The 18,867-nt window shown below is 45.1% G+C and overlaps 1 pseudogene; it reads right to left on the minus strand.

Moving 5' to 3' along the window:
• Positions 1-16,202: 16,202 nt before the first annotated feature.
• LOC124719180 lies at positions 16,203-16,320 on the minus strand (annotated as a pseudogene).
• Positions 16,321-18,867: the final 2,547 nt, after the last annotated feature.

The raw sequence follows: 18,867 nt of genomic DNA on the forward strand, positions 1-18,867 counted from the left end.
TGGTTGTGGGCTGCCCAGATGTTAGTGGAGAACCTCTGTTGGTGAGACAACTCTACTGTTGTATGGTTGTGGGCTGCCCAGATGTCAGTGGTGAACCTCTGTTGGTGAGGCGACTCTATTGTTGTATGGGTGTGTGCTGCCCAAGTGTTATGTGGGAAGCTCTGATGGTGAAACGACTCTATGGTTGTATGGTTGTGGGCTGCCCAGATGTTAGTGGAGAACCTCTGTTGGTGAGATTACTCTATTGTTGTATGGGTGTGTGCTGCCCAAGTGTTATGGGGGAAGCTCTGATGGTGAAACGACTCTATGGTTGTATGGTTGTGGGCTGTCCAGGTACTAGTGGAGAACCTCTGTTGGTGAGATGACTCTATTGTCGTATGGTTGTGGGCTGCCCAGATGTTAGTGGAGAACCTGTGTTGGTGAGATTACTCTATTGTTGTTCGGTTGTGGGCTTCCCAGGTGTTATTGGAGAACCTTTGCTGGTGAGATGACTCTATTGTTGTCTGATTGTGGGCTGCCCAGGTGTTATTGGAGAACCTCTGTTGGTGAGACGACTCTGTTTTTGATTTCTTTCTTCCCACATGTGTTGGTTACACAAATTCTGGGTTCCATCCCTTGTGAGATCGCTTCCTCTGTGAATAAAATAACAGCTGTCAAGCTGGACGTCATGATATGCCACTACAAGGTCCACTTGGAGAATAACCCGCAGAAGACAAGGCTTGTACTCGTTGAGGACGGTTTGGGTACAGCACATTTTCACGTAAACGTCTGTAGATTGTCACATGCGTCATAGTACTCTTCAACCCCAACCGCCTTGCTCTGATTCCATGACTTCCCTCCACAGCTCTGAGCATATCGTCTTCATCCTCTGTTGTTGTGTGTCTTGGCCGAACCCCGCTGCCTAGTGAAGATGTGAAACTCCTGTATACATAGAGGTGACGATGAATTCCTTCAAATATCTTCTGATCTGGCAACTGCGCAATGGGCAGCATTGCTGGTACAAGCGACGCGCCTCCAACGCATTGCCATCAGTCGAGCAACAGTAATGCATGGTCGCGAGCTCTTGGTTTGTGTAATTTTCCAGACTGCAAACCATGGACACAGGCAATTACAAACCACACCATACACACCATTGCTAAAGGCTATGGCTTAGCAGCCAAGGCGCCACTGTGGCGTCAAATGATCAGTGTATGCTGTACCATCAGCACAGCATGTTGCATGTTTTAATAGCGTGGCATTTTAGTTGTGCCATGCTGGTGCTCAGTGCACAATTAACTATTTGACGCAACGTCACTGTATGACTTTCAGTATTGTAAAAAGCATTTACATCTAATAATGTTACAAGATCTGATCATGGCAGCGTAGATATGCCGAAATCGGTAATAGTAGAAAAGGAATTCCAGAATGAGATTTTCACTCTGCAGCGGAGTGTGCACTGATATGAAACTTCTTGGCAGATTAAAACTGTGTGCCCGACCGAGACTCGAACTCGGGACCTTTGGCAGAAGTAAAGCTGTGAGTACCGGGCGTGAGTCGTGCTTCGGTAGCTCAGATGGTAGAGCACTTGCCCGCGAAAGGCAAAGGTCCCGAGTTCGAGTCTCGGTCCGGCACACAGTTTTAATCTGTCAGGAAGTTTCATATCAGCGCACACTCCGCTGCAGAGTGAAAATCTCATTCTGGAAACATCCTCCAGGCTGTGGCTAAGCCATGTCTCCGCAGTATCCTTTCTTTCAGAAGTGCTAGTCCTGCAAGGTTCGCAGGAGAGCTTCTGTAAAGTTTGGAAGGTAGGAGACGAGATACTGGCAGAAGTAAAGCTGTGAGACCGGGCGTGAGTCGTGCTTCGGTAGCTCAGATGGTAGAGCACTTGCCCGCGAAAGGCAAAGGTCCCGAGTTTGAGTCTCGGTCGAGCACACAGCTTTAATCTGCCAGGAAGTTTCAGAAAAGGAATTACTAGCGATCTTGGCAAACTTGACTCTTCAAGAATAATATACCCTTTGATCGACCCCAACGACTGACGCAATGTCAGCCATACGAAACTACAGTAATATTTCTATGGTGACAAGTTTTGAGAAATTTTATAAAAGTGAAGAGCAAAAAACTCAAATGCAGAAAAAAGGGGGCCTAAAGGACGAAAAATCGCGAAAATCAATAGTGAAACCAAGTTTTTTTTTTCGACTTCAGCCTTCAGCAACAACGACGAAACTGCAGTGGACTGCAGAACGCTTAAAAGAGAGGAATAACACCTTAAGTAAATCTTACACCATATCTATAAGGAAAAGTGTAGAAATCTGTTATGTATACCATTCCTTCAGACATGCAACTGAAGATAAATAAAATCGAAATGTGTCTGGTGGAAAGCACTCTTACATTTTAGTAAGTTTAAGAGACAAGAAACAATAATAATTGACATACAACAGCTGTTTCGGGATATCGCCAAGTAAGCAGCAACAAAATAAAAAAAAAAAATAATCAAATGACACAGTGTCAGAGACATTAACTGGTCTCACACAGATACGATTTTATGTATGTAGACTGAAGCGGATAGTGAAAATTTGTACCAATGCCAGGAATCGAACCCAGCTCTCCTGCGTGCTACACAGGTGCGTTACACACTAAACCACCTTGAAATTTGGAAATTTGTGGTAAGGACTATGGGACCAAACTGCTGAGGTCATCGATCCCTAGGCTTACACACTAATTAAATCAAACTAACTGACGCTAAGGACAACACACACACACACACACACACACACACACACACACACACACACACACCCATGCCCGAAAGAGGACTCGAACCTCCGACGGGGGGAGCCACATGAACAGTGACAAGACGCCTCGAACCACACGGCTACCCCGCGAAGCCACCTTGACACAGGGCTGCAGACAACTGCACATGGCTTATTGACTAACACCTGCCTAGTAAGCGGGAGCCCCGGGTTCCATTCTCAGCATTGGTACAAATTTTCATTCACTGCTTCAGTCTACACAAAAAAAAGGTTCACGATTGTGGATTAACTGTTCGCGTTTTGACTCTTTAATGACTTCGTTGTCCAGTTTCATCCTTATGTTATGCGTTTTCTCCGTTTTTAGTCAAAATTTTTACTTCAGAGGGCTCGTCCTCCTAATGAAAAACTCCACCAGAGGAGCCATCATAGTTTATTTCGTTGGCCGACCGCGTAAGTGAATACGTTATCTCCGTGGCTTCCATCTAACTACACTACTGGCCATTAAAATTGCTCTACCAAGAAAAAATGCAGATGATAAATGGGTATTCGTTAGAGAAACATATTATACTAGAACTGACATGTGATTACATTTTAAAGCAATATGGGTGCTTAGATCCTGAGAAATCAGTACCCAGAATAACCACCTCGGGCCGTAATAACGGCCTTGATACGCCTGGGCATTGAGTCAAACAGAGCTTGGATGGCGTGTACTGTCCATGCAGCTTCAACACGATACCACAGTTCATGAAGAGTAGTGACTAGCGTATTGTGACGAGCCAGTTGCTCGGCCGCCATTGACCAGACGTTTTCAATTGGTGAGAGATCTGGAGAATGTGCTGGCCAGGGCAGCAGTCGAACATTTTCTGTATCCATAAAGGCCCGTACAGGACCCGCAACATGCGGTCGTGCATTATCCTGCTGAAGTGTAGTGTTTCGCAGGGATCGAAGGAAGGGTAGAGCCACGGGTCGTGACACATCTGAAATGTAACGTCCGCTGTTCAAAGTCCCGTCAATGCGAACAAGAGGTGACCGAGACGTGTAACCAATGGCACCCCATACCATCACGCCGGGTGATACGCCAGTATGGCGATGACGAATACACGCTTCCAATGTGCGTTCACCGCGATGTCGCCAACCACGGCTGCGACCATCATGATGCTGTAAACAGAACCTGGATTCATCCGAAAAAATGACGTTTTGCCATTCGCGCACCCAGGTTCGTGGTTGTGTACAGCATCGCAGGCGCTCCTGTCTGTGATGCAGAGTCAAGGGCAACCGCAGCCATGGTCTCTGAGCTGATAGTCCATGCTGCTGCAAACGTCGTCGAACCGTTCGTGCAGATGATTGTTGTCTTGCAAACGTCCCCATCTGTTGACTCAGGGATAGAGACGTGGCTGTACGATCCGTTACAGCCATGCGGATAAGATGCCTGCTTCCCCAGGCTGTGGCTAAGCCATGTCTCTGCAATATCCTTTCTTTCAGGAGTGCTAGTTCTGCAAGGTTCGCAGGAGAGCTTCTGTAAAGTCTGGAGGAGATACTGGCAGAAGTAATGCTGTGAGGACGGGGCGTGAGTCATGCTTGGTTAGCTCAGATGGTAGAGCACTTGCCCGCGAAAGGCAAAGGTCCCGAGTTCGAGTCTCGGTCCGGCACACAGTTTTAATCTGCCAGGAAGTTTCAAGATGTCTGTTATCTCGACTGCTAGTGATACGAGGCCGTTGGGATCCAGCACAGCATTCCGTATTACCCTCCTGAACCCACCTATTCCATATTCTGCTAACAGTCATTGGATCTCGACCAACACGAGCAGCAATGTCGAGATACGATAAACCGCAATCGCGATGGGCTACACCCGACCTTTATCAAAGTCGGAAACGTGATGGTACGCATTTCTCCTCCTCACACGAGGCATCACAACAACGTTTCACCAGGCAACGCCGATCAACTGCTGTTTGTGTATGAGAAATCGGTTGGAAACTTTCCTCATGTCAGCACGTTGTAGGTGTCGCCACCGGCGCCACCCTTGTGTGAATGCTCTGAAAAGCTAACCATTTGCATATCACAGCATCTTCTTCGTGTCGGTTAAATTTCGCGTCTGTAGCACGTCATCTTCGTGGTGTAGCAATTTTAATGGCCAGTAGTGTAGTAAAGTGGCGTACAGTTGCTGCACTCACTAGAATTTTTATTTTGAATTTCAGTTTTTTTTTCTGTCGCGGAAGACACGTCCGGCGACGAAAGTGAAGCTATTTTCCTGCCGCAAAATGTTTTGTGAAGTCGCATTCTGGCCTATAGGGCATTATCTGCAAGAGGGCGTCGCAAATAAATATTCAGATATTCAGGCCGACTACGTATTGAGCGCGGGCGGTCCTCATCTGGAGTTTAAAAAAGAAGGTGGGGGAGGTGGAAAGGGGGTAGGGGAGGGGGAAAAGAGATCGAGATGTCGCGGGGAAGCGGCGCAGCGGCGGTGCGTCACGGAGAAAAAGACGGGGGACGACGCATAAACTGCGATCGGGTGTATAAAAATTCACAGCGCGCGGGAGGGGGCAAACCACAGGGTGACGCGCAAGCTGCTGGGTGTCCCATGGTCACACAGAAATGCTCTCCTCCTCGACTACGGATTCGTGATTTCCTGTCGGAAAGGTAAAAATTCGTAGTAATTGACAGAAGTGTTTTCTGGCGTTTCCCTTGAGAGGCACCCGCATGCCTTGCTCATACTGTGGAATCAAGCAGTCAGGCCTGCAAGATGAGTGGTCTGCCAAGCGAATGGGTTCATTATTATTTATCGAGTAACATGAACTCACGTACTCACAATTAAGTCACGAATTAACCTCCTGTATGAATAATACGCAACGGAAACGCACATCTGACTATCAGTAATTCACAGAATTCTGACTGTTCACTACGCACCGGCAATACCACATTTTCTTTTTTCTTTTATTTAACGGCTTTTATCAACACGTGGCCACCGCACTGAATATGGATGGCGCACACATTATAAATTCGGGACATCATGACAACATACAATTCGAAGGAAAAGTCCACCAATCTTTTTCTTTTCACTATCTTATTTATTCCGATAAATTCTATAACCTAAACACACAAATTCTATAACCTACAACAATAACACATGAGAAATTCCGCCCAGTGGGCATGGCTTTGCATTGGTGATTCTCTATCTTATGCTCTCGTAATTATTTAACGCTACAGTGCACTTTCTGGAAAGGATGGTCGATCTTTTGCTATATCTCACACTTCGACTCCCACAACCATCACCACGAAACTTTCCTCCAGACCGAGCGGTACAAAAGGAACATGCATAATCCACTACCTCTGAAACTATCTTGCTACTCTCCCATGCAAACCACACATACTTAAATTACATGACATACACCACACTGCAACATGGAATACAACACAAGGAATAGTCACAACATTATCACTTTCAGCTTTCCCACTTCAATTAGTATTTATCCCAGTTTCACACGACACTGCCCCACTTCGTAATTTTTCTTTCCTACTATGAACTCTGGAGGATATATGCACGTCTTCCTGTGCTGTGCAAGCCAAGTGGCGTTGCTGGATAGACGGCTGACTCACCTTGCTTCTCTCTCAGAGTATTATAGTTTGAACCAAGCGTCACACGGAAACATAACACGCAAAGTAATATTAAGAACATATTCATCACACACGCGAGTCCTCAACTGATACCATGGACGAGTACTTCTCTTTATCCTTTGTCTCATACACAGATTGAAACTTACACAGTACTCACCACGTGGAAGTGCTTGTCTCTAAATTCAAGCCCTTCACACGCCATTTCTTAAATATTTCCAACTTATAGTACACACGCTAGTAATTCAGCTTAACTTAAGCACTTGGAAGTATTTCAACTTATTGCTACACGTAATTTCATTGTGACCGTTGGTCACTTCCGAAGATTACTACGATCCACTTAATATTACCTGCCTGACATTTAATTCTCCCCACAAAAGTTCCTGGAATAGAGAAATTATTATTCTAAACTACTCTTAAGTATTTCACACGCATACCATGTCTCCACTCTTTTGTCCTTACGGAGCACGCCTAAGACAGATCTTACCAACACTAGATCCAGCGCCAGAGTGCTGAAACATGGCCGTTGTTCAGGTCCTCTCGCACCTCTGCCGAAGTGGGGGAGCACCTTGCTACCGTATTGGTCAGCTACATTTCAGGCGCTCAAAGCTCAGGTAAATTTCATCTCTTTGGTCCCACCAAAGGTGACCCAAGTACCGTCTCCAAGATGATCATATATTCACATTCACTATCTGCGGTTAGCAGACGACCATACATTCATTCATTTCACAGATCTCACGAAACTGGATGTAGGGATTTATTTTGTGGGAGTGCATATGTGATCAATTAAATAAGTAAATTGTCATTCTTTACCACACTGGTATCCGGCTTCGCTGTATTAATTGAAATTGAGTTATTAGTAGAAAAAATATGTTGTTCTGACAAGAATAACGAAGAATGTTGTACCTATTTTCAATGTCGGGCGGTACCGTACCCTTTCACCCTTTGCTGTTCATTATCTATATAAACGATTCAGAAGACAATCTGAGCGGCCATCTTAGGTTGTTTGCAGATGTCACAAAGTGATGTACTTCTGGCAAGTGAGAGAATGTCTGTTTACTCTTAGGACAGTGTATCTTTGACATGTTTTATTATATGTTCTGTGACTATGAAATAAAGTGTTGTTAGACTGCTAATCGCTGCTCTATTGTGATTCACGACGTAAGAATTTTTTTTAGCAGTCTATTCTTACGTCGTGAATCACAGTAGAGCAGCCATTAGCAGTCTAATAACACTTTATTTCATAGTCACAGAACATAAAATAAAACATGTCAAAGATACACTGTCCTAAGAGTAAACAAACAGTCTCCAACTTGCCACAAGTACATCACTCTGTGACAGCAGATGATGCTGTTGTTTATCGTCTAGTAAAGTCATCAGAAGACCAAAACAAACTGCAAAAGATTTACAAAAGATATATGTACGGTGACTATGTAGGCTTTCCCGGCGTATTAGTTTTTCAAATTCTTGGCCGGTTTCCAGCCGGATCTAACCGTCATCTGAGCACAATATTTCTGCGGTTCAACTGGCCGCCATCGTCAGCTGAGGAAAGCTACGCTGCTCTCGCCGATAACTGATTCCACTCGCAAATGACTGCACCTTTACATGCATCGGAAGTACAACAGCGCATGCGCTAAATATAGTGCGCACGCCCTTAGTCATTCCTGCTGCCCCCTGGGGCAAAAAGAGTTGCAGCGCTTCCGGTGGTGAATACTGTTGAAAACGATATATCGTTGCAAATGATTATTCAGAGCCGGTCGGTTCAGATGCCGTTGTTTCTTCAAATCTGATAAAACAGGATTCCACGTTTTACTTAGCGGGTATCCATTATCACGATTAATGATATTATCTACTAGTCTGACTTCGACAGATTCTTTTGAAACACAATCCCAGTGCCGAGAAGCATTTGCTGCTACTTGCGTCTCATTGTATAGCATCCTGTGTCCCTCTGTAAGGCAATGCTCAGCCACCACAGATTTATCTGGTTGTAATAAACGCGTGTGGCGATGATGTTCAATACACCTGTCGTTGACGGTACGAATAGTTTGGCCAATGTAAATTTTCCCGCACTCACACAGTATTTTGTAAACGTCAGACCTCCTCAAACCAAAATCTCCTTTAACGGAGCAAAGAGGTGCATGAATCTTAGCTGGCGGACGAAAAACACATCTGATCTCATATTTCTTCAGAAGTCTACCTATCTTGGCGGACACATTCCCAGCAAACGGAAGAAAAGCCACAGACCTAAAGGTGTCTTCAGAATGTTCAGGTAGAGGTCCAAACTCAAAAGCACGTCGAATTTGTCGGTCCGTATAGCCGTTATTATTGAACACGTCCTTAAGATGTTGCAGCTCCTGTGGTAAATTCTGAGCATCTGAGACAGCATATGCTCGTTTAACCTAGGTCCGAAGGACTCCTGTACGTTGAAAATGTGGATGGCAACTGGTAGCATGTAAATAGTTGTCGGTATAAGTCGGCTTCCTGTAAACACAGTGTCTAGATACGTGTTGCCTTATACAGGGTGTAAACGGTATAAGGCGTCAAAATTATACAGATCTACATCTACTTCTACATCCATACTCCGCAAGCCACCTGACGGTGTGTGGCGGAGGGTACCCTGAGTACCTCTATCGGTTCTCTCTTCTGTTCCAGTCTCGTATTGTTCGTGGAAAGAAGGATTGTCGGTATGCCTCTGTGTGGGCTCTAATCTCTCTGATTTTATCCTCATGGTCTCTTCGCGAGATATACGTAGGAGGGAGCAATATACTGCTTGACTCTTCGGTGAAGCTATGTTCTCGAAACTTTAACAAAAGCCGGTACCGAGCTACTGAGCGTCTCTCCTGCAGAGTCTTCCACTGGAGTTTATCTATCATCTCCGTTACGCTTTCGCGATTACTAAATGATCCTTAACGAAGCGCGCTGCTCTCCGTTGGATCTTTTCTATCTCTTCTATCAACCCTATCGGGTACGGATCCCACACTGCTGAGCAGTATTCAAGCAGTGGGCGAACAAGCGTACTGTAACCTACTTCCTTTGTTTTCGGATTGCATTTCCTTAGGATTCTTCCAGTGAATCTCAGTCTGGCATCTGCTTTACCGACGATCAACTTTATATGATCATTCCATTTTAAATCACTCCTAATGCGTACTCCCAGATAATTTATGGAATTAACTGCTTCCAGTTGCTGACCTGCTATTTTGTAGCTAAATGATAAGGGATCTATCTTCCTATGTATTCGCAGCACATTACACTTGTCTACATTGATATTAAATTGCCATTCCCTGCACCATGCGTCCAGTCGCTGCAGATCCTCCTGCATTTCAGTACAATTTTCCATTGTTACAACCTCTCGATACACCACAGCATCATCTGCAAAAAGCCTCAGTGAACTTCCGATGTCATCCACCAGGTCATTTATGTATATTGTGAATAGCAACGGTCGTATGATACTCCCCTGCGGCACACATGGTACATCTCGGTGTGCTTGACAAAAAGTCTGATGACATTTTCTTGTATCATGTACTTTATTTTTATATTATTAAAACCTAATGTTCGTAGGATAGATAGTATACGCATTTTTGTTTACGTAGTCAACCGACAGTACAAGGCGTACCGAGCTTATTGCCTACAATGACAGGGCGGCCAGAGAAAGGCAACGAACCGACCAGAGGATTGAAATTACTAGACGTGTACAACGACGTGGTGTGATAATCAGGTGGTACCGAAAAAAGGAATGTAAACGGTTTTTGGGTCGTGAAGAATGTGTGATTCGCTTTACGTGAATTGAATACAACGTCTGTTTCTCAACAAGTTGATAACGAAGGTCGTAGAAGTAATGACAAGCTAATATCAAACACAATGTATTTCCATTAGTACAAATTCAATCAATCACCAAGTAAATAGTTGTGCATTAATTACAATAAACTGTTTCACTTTTTTACGGCAATGCCAAACGAATACTTATATTTCAGCAAGATAATGCCCGACCGCACATGGCGAGAGTTTCCACGTCTTGTCTTCGTGGCTGCCAAACCCTACCTTGGCCAGCAAGATCGCCGGTCTCTCCCCCATTGAGAGCGTTTGCAGCATTATGGGCAGCGCCCTCTAAGCATCTGGGGATTGTGACGATCTGACGCGCCAATTGAACAGAATCGCGCACGATATTTCTCAGGAAAACATGCAACAACTCTGTCAGTCAATGCCAAACCGTATTACTGTTTGCACGAAGACCAGTGTTGGACCAACGCCTTATTGACTTGCTCAATTTGTGAAACTGTTTCTTTCAAATAAATCATCCATTTTTTTTGAAACTGTACTCATTTGTTTGCTTGCGCATGTAATTTCTTCATGGTGCGCTGTTTTTCTCCTAGTCTTTTTTTAGACTGTATAACATGTGTAGACATAATGTGCCATTACTGAAATTTTTGTGTAATCCTAGAATATGTTTTGATCTTTTTTTAAATGTTGTTAACTTTTAAGGTATTTTTAATGCATCTTAACCTTTGTGATAACTTCACATGTGGGAAATACTTTTTGGTGGTGTGTGTGGTGCTTTGCACGATATGGTGATGTACAAATTACAAAAGAGCTGCATATATTTTGGAATATTTGAAAAATACAGTCCTGCAACTTCGCAACAAAATCGCGCGCAATTTTCGATGGCACTAACACATCAAGACTATTTCGTCACAGTGGAGGAATAAAAATCGAAAAATGACGTTTATGTAAGGTGTATCTTGCAAACCATGTGAACAGCCGTCTGATGATGAACTTGCCAGTACGAAACAGGGTTACAGCGCTATTTACTTACATACATAGCAATATTAACTGCACACAGCCACGGTATCACTATGTCAGTCTTAGACAAAATAGTATTTTTAATGCATTATATCCCTGTTGCTTCCGTTTATCAGAAAACTCGAAAATAGTGTAAGACCGAAATTGTGCAAATAAAGGAAAATTCACAGCTGCAGGCGGTATAAAATCATTTAAAACAAAGCAATGAAAAATATCGTTGACCTGTGTTATTAACAAGTGCATGTTATTAACAAGTGCACTAAAACAGATCTGTGTAAACAAAAAGAAAACGTTCGCATCCCGTCTCCTTTTCATACGGCAGTAAGTCGCAACTGTTGAGGGGGAAAAAGAAGGGAAAAATCACGCCATCTTTGTGCTCGGCGCAGTAAGAGGGAGTCGTCTTAGAGTATGGATGGGGGAGGGGGGGGAGGAGGAGACCTTATAAATCTCTAAACGGGAAGGAGCTTTCTACGTCGGGGGTTGACTCCACAGCATTAGCATAATCAGAATAATTTCGAACAGCTGACAACCAGACTGGGGCGAAGTTCCCTTGTTTCCCAGTCGCTGCCTTTTCCGGCCCCTCCTGCCATACGCACACACACACACACACACACACACACACACACACACACACGCACACGCACTAACCCCTGTTCGCCGCCTCCGGTGATACGCGCTAAATAAAAGTTACCATCCCGCAGCGGCTTTCGCAGACTCCCTGCCTACCGAAAAATCGAAGCCGCCCAGAAGTTCTGGAGCTCCGCTCGGGATCTGTCAAATACGGGAAGAAAAATTCAGCCGGCTCCCTAGGCACAGCCGCCACAGATGTGACATATTAAAAGCGCGGGCGCGCAACTTGCGGGGTGGTTGGTGGCCCCTGATGACTGGAACACAGCACGGAATGCTTTCTCTACTCTGCAAACTCCCAGAAACCGAGTCTTGTTTAGACTTTCCCGTTACCACTGCAGTAGAGATAGTGGTTGTTACGTACGAGGAGCAGTCATAACGTATCAGCTATGAGGAAATGTATTGGCAATTGCGAATGTGAACCAACATCGGATGCGAATTGGAACTGAAAGGGTAGCGGAACACGGTTGGGTTACGTTCATCTTTCAAGCGGGTTTGTTGGTATACAAGAATCATTGAGTGGAAGGCCCGAGTTATTAGATTTCCAACACTTTATTATCACATCGCAAAAAAGGACATAATAGGAGTGAAACTCCTGGTTAAAGCCGCAGGACAGAACAGGTAGTTGGAATTGTGGAAAGGGGCCAAAATGAGCGGCTGTCGGATACACTCGAACACACATAACTTTATTTCGTTGCCCAAACATTACAGCGGAAATTTCCGAGCTTAACTATCCACTGAATATGTCACACAATCTTATGGCTTAAGGGGACAGCCTCTTTAATTTTTAAAACGAACGGATGAAGGCCCATGATTCAAAACACAACTACAAGAAATTTTTACATGGCAGAAACCCAAGGCTTTATCCTTAGTCAACTTTTATTTTAAATTAGGCTGATGGCTCAAAAGTCTAAGATTTAACATGGAACGAATTTTAATTTTAATATGGCTGAAGGCCCATGATTGAAAGACACAACCACAATAAATTTTGAAAAGGCAGGAGGCCCAAAGCTTTACCGGAAAAAAAAATTAAATGAGGCTGAAGGCCCAAACAATGCAAAACTTGACAAGTAAGGAACTTTCAATTTTAAAACGGCTGAAGGCCTAATCCTGCCTCGGCATTGGTGTGTGTGATGTCCTTGGGTTAGTTAAGTTTAAGTAGTTCTAAGTTCCATGGGACTGATGACCTCAGAAGTTAAGTCCCATAGTGCTCAGAGCCATTTGAACCATTTTTTGAAAAGCATACAGATTCAAACCATTGGCTATGAACCATTAAAATACACAATCAAACACCAATAAGAAAAGGCAGTATAGCCAGCGGCGCTCAGAAGTTTCCGGGGGTCGGGCTGCACTTGAAATAATAACGTTCTCTTAGAGGAGACAACTATATCCAACTATATCCGATCCGCCGGCAATCCAACCAAGAGACAGTCAGCGGACCCACCGACAAGACGACTTGCTTTCCACCCGGCCAGTATACAAGGAACTCCAAAGCCAAAACGTGAAAGGCGTAGCCGCCCACAACCAAGTATGCATAAGCTGTCAAAACTACACTCACGTGTTGGACAGCGACAACACGGTGAGGAAAGGACACTGCCTGAATTCTACGTCAGCGATCGAGGCAGGTAACCGGAACGTTAATGGCCACAAGGCAGAAAATTCCGCTGGTGCACTTGGACTTCAAATAACGAAAATACAGTTAAACTCCACCGGATGGTGGCCCAACTTTCGCCAACTCGAACGCTCGCTGTTGCTCACGGGAATACCCCCAACAGCCAACCATGAAAACCAGCGGCACAATGTGACCAGACTGACTTCGGTAATTAAATCACCACTCAACTTTGATGTCCTGAGTTGGTGAGCCACGAACCTCGTAACAATCGGAACAGCTGCCACACACTCCGACACTGCGTAGAGACCGCCAGCGGGCCCGGCCCACTGCGCCGCGCGGAGATTTCCTGGCTGATCCTCACCAACCGACCGACTGCCACACATCAGCACGGAGACAGCACTGAAATAACCGAGCAGTCGACATCACAAGCTACACACAGTTTCACGAACACTTGCACGAAGGACTAGACAATACTAACGGCAGCGACTGTGCAATAACAAGGACGAATCAGGAGTCGTCACACGCAGGCAACCCATAAGAGATCGCCGACCAATTATTCGTCGTCCGACAAGGCGACCGACCGACGACCAACCAAGGTGGTCCGCACTCAAGTGATATGTATCGGCAACCGTCGGGCGAGTCATGGCTGTCCGGACCTCACTGCAGCCGCGCCCCGACTGAACTTCTGCCACGTCCTAAGTCAAACACTTCTGTGCTCCGAACTGCACTGCTAGTGCCTCCCAACTCACTGGCAGATCCGAACTCACTCCGAACGCATGACAAGCGGGAATAATAGCAGTCAGCTAAGATAGTACGCCAGAGCTTATGTCGGTAAGCGCCGCTGCTGCCGCTCACGGGCAGGCAAGGCGGCAACTCATTGACACCAGTAATTGAAATTAACGTAACGGGGTGGCAGTACGGTAAAAACAGGATGTCAGATGAGATATGGCACGAACACGAGCCACGCACGGCTCAAGGTGTGCATCAATTGATATCCTGATCAGTTCGTAATAACACTCCTTTTTACCCAAAATAACCGAAAGTTCTTGTACCACATACAGTGGTAGTACATATGAACAGTTTATGTCTAGGAAACTACTGTTGTAAATAGCAGTAATACACTGAAGCGCCAAAGAAACTGGTATAGGCATGCGTATTCAAAGACAGCTAGAATTTTTTGTTTTATTTACACATCAAGTTCCGTAGGACCAAACTGAGGAGAAAACCTCCAAGGTCACGGAACCTGTCTGTACATGAAATTACAACATAAAAGTAATAACAGATAAAAACAAATGTTTATGAACCCGAAAAATGTCAACCCATATGATTAAGTAAACGCAGTCAACAATACAATAAGAATCAGCTTAATATTTCAAGGAATTCCTCGACAGAATAGAAGGAGTGACCCATGAGGAAACTGTTCAGTTTCGATTTGAAAGCGCGTGGATTACGGCTAAGATTTTTGAGTTAGAGTGGTAGCTTATTGAAAATGGATGCAGCAGTATACTGCACACCTTTTTGCACAAGACTTAAGCAAGTCCGATCCAAATGCAGGTTTGATTTATGCCGAGTATTAACTGTGTGAAAGCTGCTTATTCGGCGGTCGGCAGCGCCTGCATAAGACGACAAGTGTTAGGCGCAGTTGTTACATTGGTTGCTGCTGCTACAGTGGCAGGTTATCAAGACTGAAGTGATTTTCAGAAGAGGAATTATAGTCGGCGTACGAGCGGTGAGATACAGTATCTCCGAGATAGCGACGAAGTGGGGATTTTCCCGTACGACCATTTCTAGAGTGTACCGTGAATATCAGCAATCCGTTAAAACATAAAATCTCCGACATCGCTGCGGCCGGAAAAAGATCCTGCAAGAGCGGGACCAACGACGACTGAAGAGAATCGTTCAACGTGACAGATGTGCAGCTCTTCTGCAAATTGCTGCAGATTTCAATGCTGGGCCATCGACAAGTGTCAGCGTGCAAACCATTAAAAAAATGGGTCAAATGGCTTAGAACTACTTAAACCTAACTAACCTAAGGACATCACACACATCCATGGCCGAGGCAGGATTCGAACCTGCGACCGTAGCAGCAGCGCGGATCCGGACTGAAGTGCCTAGAACCGCTCGGCCACAATGGCCGGCGCGAACCGTTCAACGAAATATCATCGATATGGGCTTTCGGAGCCGAAGGTGCACTCGTGTCCCCATGATTGGTTTTGTTCCGGTTTAGGGCGAACAATCAACTAGGGTCGTAGGCGCTCGTGTCAAAACTGTGAAACACGTAGAGAGGAGTTAAAAACGCCTACCAGTCAATCGAAAAAAAGGTGGTAATAACAGTGAACGTGGGGAAAGGTCTATACAATATGCTATAGAGAAACACAGGTCAAGAACTAATAATTAAATGGCCTTCGCCATACTGCTACGATGGATAAGAAGTAAAACGCGTTAGACAGCCCCCGCGTCGTTCGCTAAAACGGCTGACAAGTCAGACGGCAAACCCAAACAAGAAGTTGAACGGTCAAAAAAAAGGGCATTCCGTCAGGAAAATATTGTACAGTTAAAAGTTGGGCGCAATGTGCACAACGTGGTTGGGGAGCGCCGATTAACAATATGGCGATGGCAAAAAAAAGCACTGCGTCTTCAGGCCACAGGTGGCCCATCGGTACCATCCGACTGCCGTGTCATCCTCAGATGAGGATGCAGATAGGAGGGATGTGTGGTCAGCACAACGTTTTCCCAGTCGTTATGATGGTTTTCTTTGACCGGAGCCGCTACTACTCAGTCGAATAGCTCCTCAATTGGCATCACGAAGCTGAGTGCACCCCGAAGAATGGCAACAGCGCATGGCGGCCCGGATGGTCACTCATCCAAGTGCCGGCCACGCCCGACAGCGCTTAACTATGGTGATCTGATGGGAACCGGTGCATCCACTGCGGCAAGGCCGTTGCCAGGGCTAAAAACTGCAGTGTCCAACACGCGACGTAGTTAAAACTACCTCCTCGGTGGGGGAAGGTTGAGAGGAGTTCGTCCAAGCCGCTGGGAGAGGCTTAATAAGCTAGAGATTGTTCCCAAGGGCGAACAAGTGGTGACGATAAAGTCACACCACCTGCTGACAGACGGCGACACAGAGATCATTGGAGGGAATGTAAGAACTAGTGGGCTGAGGCACAAAGACGGCAGCTTTGGCAACAGCGTCAGCAACTTCGTTTCCTGTCAGACCGACAGGACCGGGAACCCACATAAACATCACAGTGGTTTTATTTATTTTATTTACACGTCAAGTTCCGTAGGACCAAATTGAGGAGCAAATCTCCAAGGTCATGGAACGTGCTAGTTCATGAACTTACAACATAAAAATAATAACACTAAAAAATAAATGTTCATAAACCTGAAAAAAAGTCTGTCCATTAAGTAAACGCTATCAGCAATACAAAAGAATCAGCTTAATTTTTCAAGGAACTCCTCGACAGATTAGAAGGAGTGACCCACGAGGAAACTCTTCAGTTTCGATTTGAAAACGCGTGGATTACTGCTAAGATTTTTGAAATCGAGTGGCAGCTTATTGAAAATGGCTGCAGCAGTATACTCCACACCTTTTTGCACAAGAGTTAAGGAAGTCCGATCCAAACGCAGTTTTGCCGGTCGTTGTGGCCGAGCGGTTCTAGACGCTTCAGTCCGGAAAAGTGTGACTGCTACGGTCGCAGGTTCGAATCCTGCCTCGGGCATGGATGTGTGTGATGTCGTTAGGTTAGTTGGGTTTAACTAGTTCTAAGTTCTACGGGACTGATGACCCCAGATGTTGTCCCATAGTGGTCAGAGCCATTTGGACCAAATGCAGGTTTGATTTCTGCCGAGTATTAACCAAGTGATAGTTGTTCTTGGGAATAAACTAATATTGGCAACAAGAAACGATAGTAAGGAATATACATATTGAGAGGTCAATGTCAAAATACCCAGACTCGTGAACAGAGGTCGTCAAGAGGTTCGTGAACTCACACCACTTATTGCCCGAACCGCCCGTTTCTGAGCCAAAAATATCCTTCTAGAATGGGAAGAGTTACCCCAAAACATAATACCATACGACATAAGTGAATGAAAATAAGCAAAGTAGACTAATTTACGTGTCGAAGTATCACTCACTTTTGATACCGTTCGAATAGTAAAAATGGCAGTATTAAGTTTTTGAAGAAGATCCTGAAAGTGGGCTTTCCACGACAGCTTACTATCTATCTGAACACCTAGGAATTTGAACTGTTCAGATTCACTAATCATATGCCCATTATGTGAGATTAAAACGTCAGGTTTTGTTGAATTGTGTGTTAGAAACTGTAAAAACGGAGTCTTACTGTGATTTAACGATAGTTTATTTTCTACAAGCCATGAACTGAGGTCATGTACTGCACTATTTGAAACCGAGTCAATGTTGCACACAACATCCTTTACTACCAAGCTAGTGTCATCAGCAAACAGAAGTGTTTTAGAGTTACCCATAATACTAGAGGGCATATCATTTACATAAATAACGAACAGGAGCTGCCCCAACACTGATCCCTGGGGCACCCCCATCACGACTGACCAAGTGAATGTGACTTGTACTAAGAGCTGGACGGTGTACAGCGCACAGAGGTGTGGAAGGGGACTGTGAGAGTCCGACACAATTGAAATGTCTGTGTCGGCGGCCCGATACACGGCGAAGACGTCTGCTGTAAATACTGAGCAGTATGTCGAAAGCCGATACTGAAAGACATCGCCGCCAATGACGAAGGCACACGCGACATCACGTTCAGTCCGAGAGCCATCAGTGTACACAAAGGTACATCTACATGGATACTCTGAAAAACACATTCAACTGCCTGGCAGAGGGTTCATCGAACCACCTTCGCAATTCTCTGTTATTCCAATCTCGTATAGCGGGAGGAAAGAATGAACACCTATATCTTTCCGTAAGAGCTCTGATTTCCCTTATTTTATCGTGGTGATCGTTCCTCCCTGTGAAGGTTGGTGTCAACAAAATATTTTCGCATTCTGAGGAGAAAGTTGGTGATTGGAATTTCGTGAGAAGATTACGTCGCAACGAAAAACGGCTTTTTTTAATAATTTCCAGCCCAAATCCTCGATCATTTCTGTGACACTCTCTCCCATATTTCGCCATAATACAAAACGTGCTGCCTTTCTTTGAACTTTTTCAAGGTACTCCGTCAGTCCTATCTGGTAATGATCCCACACCGCTCAGCAGTATTCTAAAAGAGGACGGACAAGCGTAGTGTAGGCAGTCTCCTTAGTAGGTCTGTTTTTCTAAGTGTCCTATTAATAAAACACAGTTATCGGTTAGCCTTCACAACAACAATTTCTATGAAACTTCCTGGCAAACTATGTGCCGGACCGAGGCTCGAACTCGGGACCTTTGCCTTTCGCGGGCAAGTGCTCTACAAACTAAGCTAACCAAGCACGACTCACGCCCCGTCCTCACAGCTTTACTTCTGCCAGTACCTCGTC

This window comes from Schistocerca piceifrons, chromosome 10 (genome assembly GCF_021461385.2).
Source record: "Schistocerca piceifrons isolate TAMUIC-IGC-003096 chromosome 10, iqSchPice1.1, whole genome shotgun sequence".
Lineage (NCBI taxonomy): Eukaryota > Metazoa > Arthropoda > Insecta > Orthoptera > Acrididae > Schistocerca > Schistocerca piceifrons.